Below are 13,349 nucleotides of genomic sequence, written 5' to 3'. Positions count from 1 at the left end.
TGAAACCAGAATTGACCTCGAATAGCAATTGTTGATGAAACCAATTTGCTATTCGGTCACCCCCTCGGTTGATAAATGGACGACACGCGAGGGTACGGACATCCCATCGTGGTAAAGTGAGAACATCCATTATCTTTTCATAATACTGAACCCCCTTTACCCATTTCACAATACATACTTTAAGATCGGAATCATATAACCAAGAAATGATATCACCTTGAACCTTTGACACGTTCTTAAATGATGTCACTTGGTTGGCTTTGGCACGAGTAGTAGCTTCATCCTTCTGCTCTTGATCTACATATCTGTATGCCTCAATAATCTTACGGGTTCTCTTGCTTCGATACCCAAACCATCTTGCAATATCAGCATCAGTCGGGTTCTCAATCGAGTTGAATCTCGTATCAACCACCTTTTTACCCTTGGATACCTTTTCCAGATTATCCTCAGCTGCTTTAAACGTTTGCTCATTAGATACTGTAGCACCTTGATCATCATTTGTGTGTTGAAACAAGTCAGGATACTCCTCAGCTGTGACATCTTCAACCTCGACCTCCTCATCTTCATAAATAAAATCCGTATTCATTTGAATAGACGGATCATTCAAAATCTCCTCATCATTCTCTACTTCCACATCCGGCTCTGCCTCTAACACGGTCAACTGATCATCATTCAAACCAAGCAGTAGTGAAATCTTCTCTCGTGTTAGAGACCGTTGCACAAACTGCCCAACTTCAATCTCATTCCGATTCACCACACTCCTGACCACCCCTGATCCATCCACAAAGATAACTGTATCAGCTTCAATCATCTCAATTGGTTTCGCAGCAGTCGTATCTTGATAAACAATGATCTGCTTGTCCGACTCACCAACTCCACTAATTCCTGCACCAGAGGAAGACCCATGAGATTGTTTCGGCTCATTTCCCCCAGCACCTGAAGCATCAGGGTCCTCCTCATCATCATTCTTCAACTTTTTCAACACATCGTCTTTGCACGTGAGTTGTAGAATGAGATCTTCTTTTCAATTTCACCCCCTGAGACGTGACAATCTCACGGAGAGCTTTCGTTTCCTTTTGACAAAAGGAGACGTAACTCATTAGTTTCTTCTGATTTTCCATGAGTCATTCTTGATTCAGGCGGTCAGCAGACATTTGATTTTCATACAAATGAAGAAGACTTAACAACATATTTGTCTGTTGAGTTGGGGACATAGCATGAAAGGAAGCAGGAATAGGTTGCATAGGACCTTGTGGACGACTCAATCTTAAGAAAGAGATATCCATTGGTGGTGGAGGCAACATCATCGGTGTTGGGGAAACCACCGAAGTTGCAGTAGAAGGCATTGGCAACGTAGATAGTACAGAATGTGGAATCATGCCAAGCCTTGGATCTGACGTGAGCGTAGTCATCAAATTAAGATCCGGAGTGCTAGTAGTAAGCGGCACCGCCGGGCGTAGAGGAGTGGACGACCTTGGAGGTTGAACTCCAAACGAGACACCAGCACCAGCTGATACTCGACGCTTAGCTGGACCCTCAGTGGCCAACTCTTTGCCTTTCCTCTTTCGTTGAGCTGAAATTGTAGCAGCTAACTCAGCTTCAACAGCAACTTGTTGTTCTAAAATAGCTGCATTACCATCACCACCATTACTACCATCATCTCCATCATTACCATCATCACCACCATCGTTTCCACCTGGTCCCTCCTCACGCTCAGAATCCGAATCGTCATGGATCCAGCGATCATTTTCAGGACATTCATAATCAGGGTTTACAATATGACCAATCAAACGTTTGGTCCTAGGTCTCTCCTTTCGATAGATATTCATTCTTCGCACCGTGTCAGCTGTCATATGATCTAATTCCAACACGTCATCTACCAATGTTAATCGATGACCAAATTTTGAATCAAGTCTTGAATGATTAACTGAAGAAACCTTGGATACATCAGGAATTTCTTCTTCTGGACCATTTGCAGACACTATTCTTTAAGATGACAGAAGATCATCTCTGAAAAATTAAACTGCTTATTAAGAACGGGTGCCACAAAAGCTGACTGCAACATGACACGACATTCATCAAACCCGCCTTTACGTCCTCCCAAGTAATGGATTAACACATGAAAGAGATACTTGTAAGTAGAACACAACCCATTCTTGTTGCACATAGATTATCCAATGTCACCACCATAAAATACACGACGAAACAGTCCTTTGATCAGCTCTTTATCAAATTCACATGGATAATCATCAGTTCACCAAAACGAAGAACTCGTCGAATGACACTAATATCAACAGTAATAGGCGTTCGGTTGATTGTAGCAGTGACATGGTTCTCAACGTCAATGTATCTTTCTGTACTCCAGAATTGACGAATAATATTGAGACGTCCTTCAGGATCAGCAGTGATAGAGTAATGAATGCGCGAACGACGGAGAAACTCTAATAATCCTCCAAAGAGATTTTCATCTGCAAAATTTGTACCAACGAAGGCACAAATATTGTGTTTCTTGTCGTATGGCAATGACGGTATAACTTGTTGTTGTTGTTGTTGCTGTTGTTGTTGATCAGCAATCAGTGGGTCTTGGTTTATTTGATCAGCCATATTACTGTATAAATAAAGTCGAGAATAAGTAACCATCAACATGATAAAATGAATTTTGTATATTTGAATAATAGATTAAATAATTTAAAAATTGTTATAAATTTATGTCATTCATTAAAGAATTAGTCTGATTCGTTACAAAGTTTATAACGTATCAGCTAATTCGCTATCAAGTAAGTTATTAACGAAGAAGAAATAGCGAATTACTATTGAAAGATGAAGAATTAAGAACGAGTTCATTATAATTCGATAACTAATTCGTTATAATTTAACGAATACACATCTGATTCGTTAATAAAATGATTCGCTATTCTAGTTCGTGTGATTTACTTAACGAATTGGACACGAATGAGTTCCAATTCGCTAAGTATAACGAATGGCCAAAAAATGGCTTAATATTTGACTTCTCTGGTAAAGGTCAAAATTAACCAAGAACACCAAAAGTCAAATGAGCAAATCCGAAATCGATTACCCATAATCATCGATGATTAGCCGAACAAATGACCATAAAGATCTCGGAAACCCATTGCGACTCAAATGGTATCGATTTGAGGGTTCAAAACATGGAATAAAGTAATTAAGTTAGGGTTTTCACCAAAGTATAAAAACCCGATAAAAACCATACATAATTAACTTATCAATTAATAATCAAAACATAATCAAAAATCACCATTGATCTCGGAAACCGATTCTGGTGATAATGGTAACAGATTTATGGTCCATTAGAGCTTATAAGTTGAAGTTCAAAGAAACCTCAAAAACCTGATAACAAAACCTCATAATTAACACATCAGATCATCATTATTTTTGACGAAAATCATGAAGATATGACCGGGTATACCTTAGTAACTCAAAGATATGAGCAGAAATTGATTTAGTGAAGGTCGAAATTTCTGAGAAAAATGGCCAGAGTAACAGTATAAACTGAAGAAGAAGAGTGAATAGTAGGACGGTTCGTATGCACGCCGTCCTATATACACTGACATTGCACGATTCCCAAGGTAACGAATTAGATGATTCGTTTGAAATTTGAATTAATGAATCAGCTGATTCGTTAGATTAATTTAACACGTGTCATGACGAATCAGATTTTAATTATTGTCTAATTCGTTAATATATGGATAACGAATTAAAGTCATTCGTTACAGAGTGCGGAAGCGAATTAGGATAACGAATTAGACTGTAATTCGTTAGAATGATCTGATTCGTTATTTATAATTAACGAATTACTCTTTATATAATTTTAAATGAAGAATTAAATTAATGAATTAAAATAATAAATAAATAAATAATTTAATAAATAATTCATTAAATAACCCTTTTAAATTAAAAGGATTACCGAGATCCCATACCTCGATAATCAAATACCTTAAACCGTTTCACGTTTTGAAACCGATAACTTAAAAGAATTAAATAATATGTAAAAATAAAAACGTAAAATCTTTTTGTATTTTAATCTTTTGATTTGAAATATTGACATAAGAAATATTCGAAAAAAAGAACAAAAAATGTTTTTATGTTTTTGTATGTTTAATCAAAAGCAGTACATATTTTTGTTGAATTTGAGCAGAGAATCATATAGACTGAATTACTGTAACATCCTGCTTTTGATAAGAATTAATAAAATAAATTTCGTTCATTTTATAAAGTGTCGTGTGTCAGTTTAAATAAATAAAGTAATAGAAGGTGGGCTTGGACTTTAGAAGATGGAAAATAAGGAATGGAATGGGCCTTAGGTCCATGGGCTTAAGGGAGTATAAATACCCCTTAAACTCTAAACCTTTCCATTTTTTATCCATTCTCTACACCATAGCCTACACTTTGGAAAACACACACACCATCCTATAACCCGAACCAAGATCCGAAGTCGAAACCCAAGATTGTTGGTGCTAGATCGTTGTGACGAACCAAAACAACATCAAAGACCAGCTCGTGTTCGAATACCGACTCGTCTAAGGTATGTTTATATTTAGAAATCGTTCATATAGGTTCGGTTTGATTAAGGAAATCATAGATCTGTGTTAGTTTATTATAAACGAATCCAAAACAACAAATCTTATGGAAATTGGTTAACATTTGATGGGTTAATTGTAAACCTAAGTAAACCCGTAACCTATATGCCTAAATCGCACCCTTTAAACATCGATGTTAGGCCGATTTGATGTTTGGGGTTTGTAGGCGCTGGTCAAACGATTCCGTTGATACCAAAATCGTGATATTTGGTTAAGAAACGAAGGTTTAATTGCAGATTTAAGGTCTGTTGACTATTTGATGTCCTTGATGATTTTGACTTTGACCCTTGAGTCAAAGTCTGGATAAGAACTATTTGTGACAATCGTCAATTTCAGGTTAACTCCGTTAACTCAACTCCGTTAACTCAACTCCGTCAATTCAAACTTTAAGATCATTGAATCTATAACGCACACATCATTACATTTAAACTAGGGTTTAAATGACGCTTAACACTTACTACATGTGTAGTCTTTCGGGATTTGCACCGAAACGCAAACGAGTTGACGCAAACGATTGATAAATAAACGAAAAACGTCAAAACAATAATTATGTGATAATTATGTGTTAGACTTATGTGTTATGTGATAACATGATTATAAACGTTAACTCAAGACGAAAACAAGCTAGTTAGGCTAGAAAAACAACACTTGAAAGTAGAGGGACTAGAGTGTAACTTGTATATCTATAAATATAACCTTAACACTTAACCCTAACTTATTATTATAAACCTACAAGCTCCGATCGGCCCCTCCCTTGCTCCCTCTTGGCTGCCGTCCACAAGCACACACACATACAAGCCCTAATCAAGTGTTTAATCCAAGAACTAGGTGCTAGGAAGGTATAATTGATCATCCTTTACCTTCTTGTTGTTTAATTTTGATGTTTAATGGGTTAATTAAGAACCCTAGGCAGCCGATTTTTATATGTATGTATGAGTTAACATGATGGTTGTTGAATTCATGATGATTGATAACTAGTATTGATGTTGTTGCTTGATTGATTGTTGTCTTTGATTTGAGTTAAAACACAAACCCTAATCTTGTATGTATGGTGTAATTGATATGCATGGATAGTGGTTGTAGTGTCTAGCATGTTATATGATTGATTTATGGTCCATAGATAGTTAAATTGTTGAGTTTTGATGTGAACAGATTCTGGACAGAATGTGTATACGATGTTTAAGTGACTGTAACGAAGTGTAAACGTGAAAATTGGTTGAGATTGTGGGTACTGCAGTAAACTAGGTTGAGTCTAGTTTCTATAAAGTATAAGTTTGTAATTTTTGGACAAGTAGAAGTTTACTTTTATGATTTTACAAAAACGTTGTGCAAAGCTGAGCTGTTAGACCTGCTGTTAGGTTATGTTGTAAATGTTATATCTCATGAACTACAAGACCAATTGGGTTGGTTTCACTTCTGGAAGTTGACTCATTGAGTTAGGAACCAAACCCAAGTAGTCTTGCATTTATTGGATTTTTTGTTTAACGGGAATTGCAAATAACATTCTGTTGCGCATGAATCTGACTGATATGAGTTTACTGTAGTGTTTTGATCATTATGAGAAATCTATATGGAATAAAAATAAGATAAAATATGTTCTGGAAACCTAAGACATGTATGTTTCAGTGGTGAATTTTGGTGAATTAATTGAGATGATATGATCGGTGAAATAGTACAATCTTTCAAGTAGAAATTCTGTCACAGTGAAACTAGCTGCTGAGTTGTGTATAAATGCATGAAATATGATATTTCTTATATAATTGTTATGTTTTGACCAAAATACCCTTGCGGGGAATAGTTGCAAATTGATTGCCATGATTTGACCAAATTGCCCTTATGGGGAATAATGGCTAGTAATTGTTATTTGTTGACCAAAATGCCCTTACGGGGATAATTGCTAGTAAAGTATGTTATTAATACATGACACAAAAGTAATTGTTCACTCACGTATCGTATCACAATTGTACTTGTTTAAGTCACACACGATTCACAAACGAAACACGAAACATGTTACGTGCATAGGTATTATGTGCCGAGTCTAGAGACTCGTTAAACATACCGATACTTAGAAAATCTCTTTGTTATTTAGAACGCTAGAGAGTTTCTACGACGCGCATCACTTGGTGATCTAATTCGGGATATTCTTCGCAAACAGTGAGTTCCCTTACCCCACTCTTAAACTGTTTTCAAACGTTTTTCACTTGGGGGAGATAACATACTCCGATAAACACATTTTTGAGATAAACGCATATTTAAGATTTTGTTATAAATTATATATCACTTGTAAAGACTAAGCGGCAAACGTAACATTTGAAGTCCCACACATCGAACCGGTTAATATTTAGAATAGCGAGTCACTGTTGAGTAGTACTACTGGGTTTGACAAACCCCACCCGACGCTAAGCTCAACTGGAGGTTGAGTGGGTGTAATTTTGGCTAACACTTGCCATGGTCTGGATTGACCTGGTGACGGGCACTTGATAAACAGTCAGCTTCGGTGTCGAACCACTTAGTAATACTTGTTGTATAGATTAGCTACCTATCGATATATAATTTGACATAACATTATCTGGTAACGCAAAACGCCGTAACGTGGTTACGCAAAACGCAAAACGCCGTAACGTGGTTACGCAAAACGCTTAAACGCCGTAACAAGGTTACGCAAAACACTTAACGTAAACGCTGAATGCAAACGCTAAACGATTTATCTTATATAACTTGTGAACTCACCAACCTTGTGTTGACACTTTTAGTATGTTATTCTCAGGTAGCTAAGGCGGGCGCGCGGTTTAGGAGCATGCATTAAATGAAAACACTTTTATTCTGCAAACTTATTTTTAACAGTTATCTTTGGTTTTAAGTCGTCCTGCGTGACGCAACTTTTGAATTAAGGTTTTTACGCTTCCGCACTTATTTGCATTTAAACGTTTTTATGGTTTGATTATAACTGATGATTCCGATTCTGCCAGTTCACACCCTCTGACGGTAAAACTCCGTGAGTGGATTTTGAGGGTGTGACACTATTGGTGATTCGTTATGGGTGATTCTTTAGCTAGTTCGTTATGGGAGCTTAGCGAATCAGAGGGTGATTCGTTAGCTAATTCTTTATGGGAGCTTAGCAAATCAGAGGGTGATTCGTTAGCTAGTTCATTATGGGAGCTTAGGGAATTAGAGGGTGATTCGTTAGCTAGTTCGTTATGGGAGCTTAGCGAATCAGAGGGTGATTCGTTAGCTAGTTCGTTATGGGAGCTTAGCGAATCAGAGGGTGATTCGTTAGCTAGTTCGTTATGAGAGCTTAGAGAATCAGAGGGTGATTCGTTAGCTAGTTCGTTATGGGAGCTTAGCGAATCAGAGGGTGATTCTTTACCCAATTCGTTAAGGGCAAAGTAACGAACTAGGAGTTTAATATAAAGACAGAATGGTCCCTGGACTTAGAAAAGAATTATATAATTACATAATAGCCCTTGGAGTTTGGCAATTTATGAAAGATACCTTTAAAGGTAAATGAGAAACGATTAACTAACCAGGTAATGATTTAATGAAGTAAAACAGCTTAGACGTGTAAGACTAATTAAGTAGCAATGACATGACTAGAGCGGTACTTAATACTGTAATTATTATACAGTTAGTCGTGCACAGCTCAAGAAGGGAATAACCGTAAACGGTGAACGCAACCGCATTGAGGTGAGTTTCTAGCCCCACTTCCTTGTTATGTTTTCGGGGATGTGTGCATACTCGATGTGATAGTTAATACACTTACCTTAAGTGGTAAGTGTATGCCTCGTATGATGATTGCTTGATGGTGCGTGAACGATCTTCGGATATTGCATGTACCGTTAGGTGGTAGTTAAAGATATGATTGATACGTATGATGCAAGATATGATGTATGTATGAATATATGACGTATGCATAATGTATGCATGTTATGTTGATGGTGCGTGAACGCTCTTTGGAGATTGCATGTATTGTTAAGGAAATTATGTAAGAGCAGGTATGGTACAGTAGCATGAAACAAAGGGACCAGACCCTAATAATATCTGTGATGGTAGGGACCAGACCCTAATAATATCTGTGATGGTAGGGACCAGACCCTTATAATATCTGTGATGTTAGGGACCAGACCCTTATAATATCTGTGATGTTAGGGACCAGACCCTTATAATATATGTGAGGTTATAGAGCAGAAGGCTCTTTAAATAGGATGGATAGCTACGTATGAAAAGTAAGTATGAATAATGTACACTCCTTCGGGCACGTGTACAAGTATGAGAACAGATTGTATGTTGTATGATTAACTAGAACTCACTCAGCGTAGCTGACTTTTTGTATGCACGCAGGTGAGTAGATTGAGGCGGCTTGCATAAGAGGAAGCATATGACATGAACTTGAAGACAGCTGGCATCTCAAGAAATGTTATGTTATTCTAAAGACAATGTTTTATGTTTTAAATAATTTGAATGCCCGTTAAGACAACAAAGTATGGTTTTGTAGTATGATGGCTTGAATGTTTTAATATTCCGCGAATGTTTTTTTATTAACTCTGATATTTTGAACTGTGTTTATGAGTAAATCCAACGTCCAAAGTAGGGCACCTGTAACGGGGCCTTACAAGTTGGTATCAGAGCAAAGTTCGAGAGATTTAAGCATCCTACATGCTTAGACTCGAACAGAGAAGGGGGATTAAAGTAAGAAAAGAAAGAAGATGCCAGTACAAGAATGCCATGTGTCACTCAAGCAAGCTCAGTAACGGTAAAGTGTATGATTAAATAATGTATGTTAATGTTAGCTTAATTGCTAAAGAAAGAATATGTGAATGTTAGGGATAGGGTTAATTGATTGTTCGATTGGTTAACTGTTTAGAGTAGAACTAGCACAAATAGACTCATAAGAGGAAGTGTATAGGACACGGAAAGTAACGTGATCAGCTAATCACAGCTGGCCACTGTTATTACCTGTTAGCCTTACTATCCTTGTACTAAATAGTTCCTTAAGTGATGACATTTGTGTTTTCCCTTTTTTTAGAATACGATGGCTGGAACAGGAGGAAATATGGAAGCGGGAGGTCGAAGACGTGGCAGGCCTTGTCATGCCCAACGGCCTTCGGTAGAGACAGCTTCCAACACCGAAGCTAAAGGAAGCACAGCTGGAAGAAACCCGGAGAACAACGAAGGAGTCCAACTGGATCCCGTGATTCAAGCAGCTATTGTTCAAGCCGTAGCTACTTCTGTGAAGAATATAACTCCTGGAGGGTCTGCTGGAAGCCGTGAAAGAACTGCTGAAGGGGCAGGTGGTGATGGTAGGAAAGATGATGAGAGGGAAAAGGGTGATTCAAGTGAGGTAAGGTGTGTGAAAGTTGATGATAGGAAGAGGGGCCGAGGCGGTTGCAACTATAAGTCCTTCAAAAGTTGTGACCCGCCTAAGCTGACTGGTTTAGGAGACGCAATTGCTACTCTTAAATGGATAACCGCGATGGATAAAATTATCCGCATTAGCGAGTGCCGTCCCGACCATGAGGTAGGTTATGCTACTCAATCATTCGAGAATGAGGCTATGTATTGGTGGGAGAATGTGGAGCAGAGGAAGACCCGTGAAGAGATCAAAGCGATGAAGTGGGAGGATCTGAAGGAGTTAGTGATGAAGAAGTTCTGTGCTGACGCCGAGGTTGAGAGGGCGGAGATGAAGTTCTTGAACTTGAAAGCTGGGACAATGACACATCGTGAGTACACCACCGAGTTCAATGGAATGTCTAGGTTGGTACCCGATATGGTTAACACTGAGACCAAGAGAATCAAGTGTTATGTGAGGGGATTGCCACCAAAAGTCCGCGTACTAGTCAGGACGAGTAAACCTGCTACCTTTGACTTGCTGTCGAGCTCGCAGAGGTGGTTTATGCAGACCTGCCTGCGGATGACGCAGTGGTGGAAGAAGAAAAGAAAGATAAGAAGTGGGTTGCTCCTGTTAAGCGACCCGGTACTCAGTTATGGAACTCCAAAGATAAGAAGCAGAAAGTGTGGGAGAAGAGATTGTGTAAGACCTTCGGAAAGATGCATGGTGGCGAGTGTAAGTGGAGTAGGAGTTCTGAGGTTTGTAGCAAATGTGGAAAGACTCACGGTGGAGAATGTTGGATGGGGTCTAATGTGTGTTATAAGTGTGGGAAGGTAGTGCATTATGCCAATGAGTGCAGTGCGAAGCCAGCATGTTACAAATGTGGCAAGACAGGCCACATGGCGAGAGAGTGCACCGATGGTGAGGCTGGAGGTAGTGGGAAGAAAGATGCTGATCAAGCAAGGCCGAGGACTAGGGCCTACATGTTGACCCAAGAGCAAGCCAAGCAGATTCCCGATGTCGTCACAGGTACGTTTCTAGTAAACGGTATTTCCGCTTCAGTATTGTTTGATTCGGGCGCAAACAAAAGTTTCGTAGCCACACCATTTAGTAAACTAGCTAAAATGAAATGGTGCCGAGTGTCTGAAACTCTTATGGTAGAAACCGCTAGTGACACTTCGGTTAAAATAATGAAAATGGTTAAGGACTGTAAGATAGAATTGGAGGGACATGAGTTCCCTGTTACTTTGTATGTTATGACCTTAGGAGGGTTCGATGTGGTTTTGGGGATGGATTGGTTGTCTGAGTACGAAGCTCAGATAGTGTGTAGGAGTAGGAACATATGACATGTAAGGTTGATGATGACTCACATTTTTGGTCAAGCTCTTAGAAAACTCATCAGATAACTCAGATTTCTTTTTCAAATAAAAATCTAAGTTAAAACAGTTTGAGAAACTTTTCAAAGTATCTGTTCCAGTTGACTTTACAAATTGAACTTTCTTAGCCTGTTTTAAAACTTGCTTTGCTTTAGTCAATGGATCAGATGAAGTTGATGTTTTTGCTTGAGCATACAAACGTTCAAGTTCTCGAATCTTGGAGGTTTCATTGTGAAAAACACTCTCAATCAGTTCAGGTTTAATGATACTTATTGGAATGTCTTTCTCAGTAAACATCGTGTCAATCCCCTTCAATTTAAATACTCTACCAGTAGATGGCTTGGAAACAGTTGGATTTATGAAACTCAACAAATCCTCATCAGAAATTTTGGGTTTTTCTGGTTTCTTAGCATCTTGTTTGACATTAACATGAGCATCTTGTTTCACCTTAGTTGTGGGCGAACCATACACAGCCTCCTCAAATTCATTAGGTTCACACAATATGTGATTTGAACTTGGGAATGTTCTTGTTCTTGTGTATTATTTCAGGTTCGAACACATCCTCAATGATAACATTTGTCAACACTTTCAACAAAGACTTTGTTGCTTTGAATATGAGGTTTCTAAATTGAAGATTGGGCTTTAACAGTTTTAGGTTTAACTGGTTTTGCTTTTTCAGGAATCACAGATTCTTTAACAATCACATCCTATTCTTTTTTAGCAAAAGGATTTGGTTTCTAATCATTTTGAAAAGGTGGTGGAATTTCAACAAAACCTATTCCTTTCTTTGAATCTTTTTGCTTACCAGATACTTCAATTATTTCATTTAGCAAAAAGGAAGAGTTTCTGAATTTGCCCAATTTGTTCTTTAAATCAAGAACCTCATTTTCAAGCTTGGTTATCTTTGATCTATGTTTCAAAATTTGTTGAAACTTTTGATCATTGATAGTCATTTTAACCGATAACTCAACCTTTAGATCATGATTACTTATAGTTTAGGCCTCAATTTTCTCTCTTGAATTCATTTGAGAGGTCAAGGATTGCCTATAAGTATCTTTTAACGAAACAATCTCTTTTAGCAAATTATCATTTTGAAGTTTTAAGGAGTCTATCTTTGACCTATTGGTTTCACAATCAGCACATGATAAATTAGAGGTAAAAGCACTAACCTCATTTTGCTTAGCCATGTTGATAGGCGTGGTTGGATCACTGATTTTTTCCATACACACAAAAGTAGTTGGAAGCTTATCACTTGAATCGTTAGACTCAGCATCCGAAGAGAGTTCACTTCCACTCACATCTTGAAAGTACTCAGGAAATCCAAACATTTCCAGATTTGCTTGATTGTTACCACATAGCAGCCTTTGTGACCAGTCGTCTCCATCTACGTTGGACAACATTGCTTGAGATCCAGAAGACGACGGTTTAACTCGAGAAGACTTTCCTATATCACTTCCACTTTTACCCGATGAGTTCTGATCTTTCTTTCTGGGACCGGTATACTCCTTTTTAGGCTTATCACATTCTTTGGCAAAATGCCCAAACTCTTGACAATTGTTGCACTTAAACTTTAATTTATCAAACCCCAATTTCTTGTTCAAAGACGGAAGATCTTTACCCGTTCTTTGCATAAAATTTTTCACTTTCCTGACTATCATAGCCATGTTCCACTTTAAGTCCATCAGTTCTAAATCATCAGGATCAATCTGATCATAATCTTCATCCGTCAGATCGCTCGTTGCAATCTTACTACTAACCAAATTCTCATATGAAGTCATGAAGGCAGACACAAATGCTAAATTTTGTTCGGCCTCCCTCATGTTTACATTTGTTTGAGACGAGAATTGATTTGTGGGTGATGAAGATCCAGATCCTCCAGATGAACCAGAAACACCAGAGAATCTAGTATTTCCAGCTGTGTAGAAACAGACGCGTGGATCGCTATACATGGTTGTTGCATTCGCACTTGCATTTTGTGTGAGAAATTCAGTGATAGGTGAAATGGTTGAACTTAATGGCATACTCCCACCA

The sequence above is a fragment of the Bidens hawaiensis genome, unplaced genomic scaffold (assembly GCF_021521415.1).
Source record: "Bidens hawaiensis isolate Kalapana, Puna unplaced genomic scaffold, B.hawaiensis_p1.1 tig00044628_1, whole genome shotgun sequence".
Lineage (NCBI taxonomy): Eukaryota > Viridiplantae > Streptophyta > Magnoliopsida > Asterales > Asteraceae > Bidens > Bidens hawaiensis.
This window is presented reverse-complemented; position numbering follows the sequence as displayed.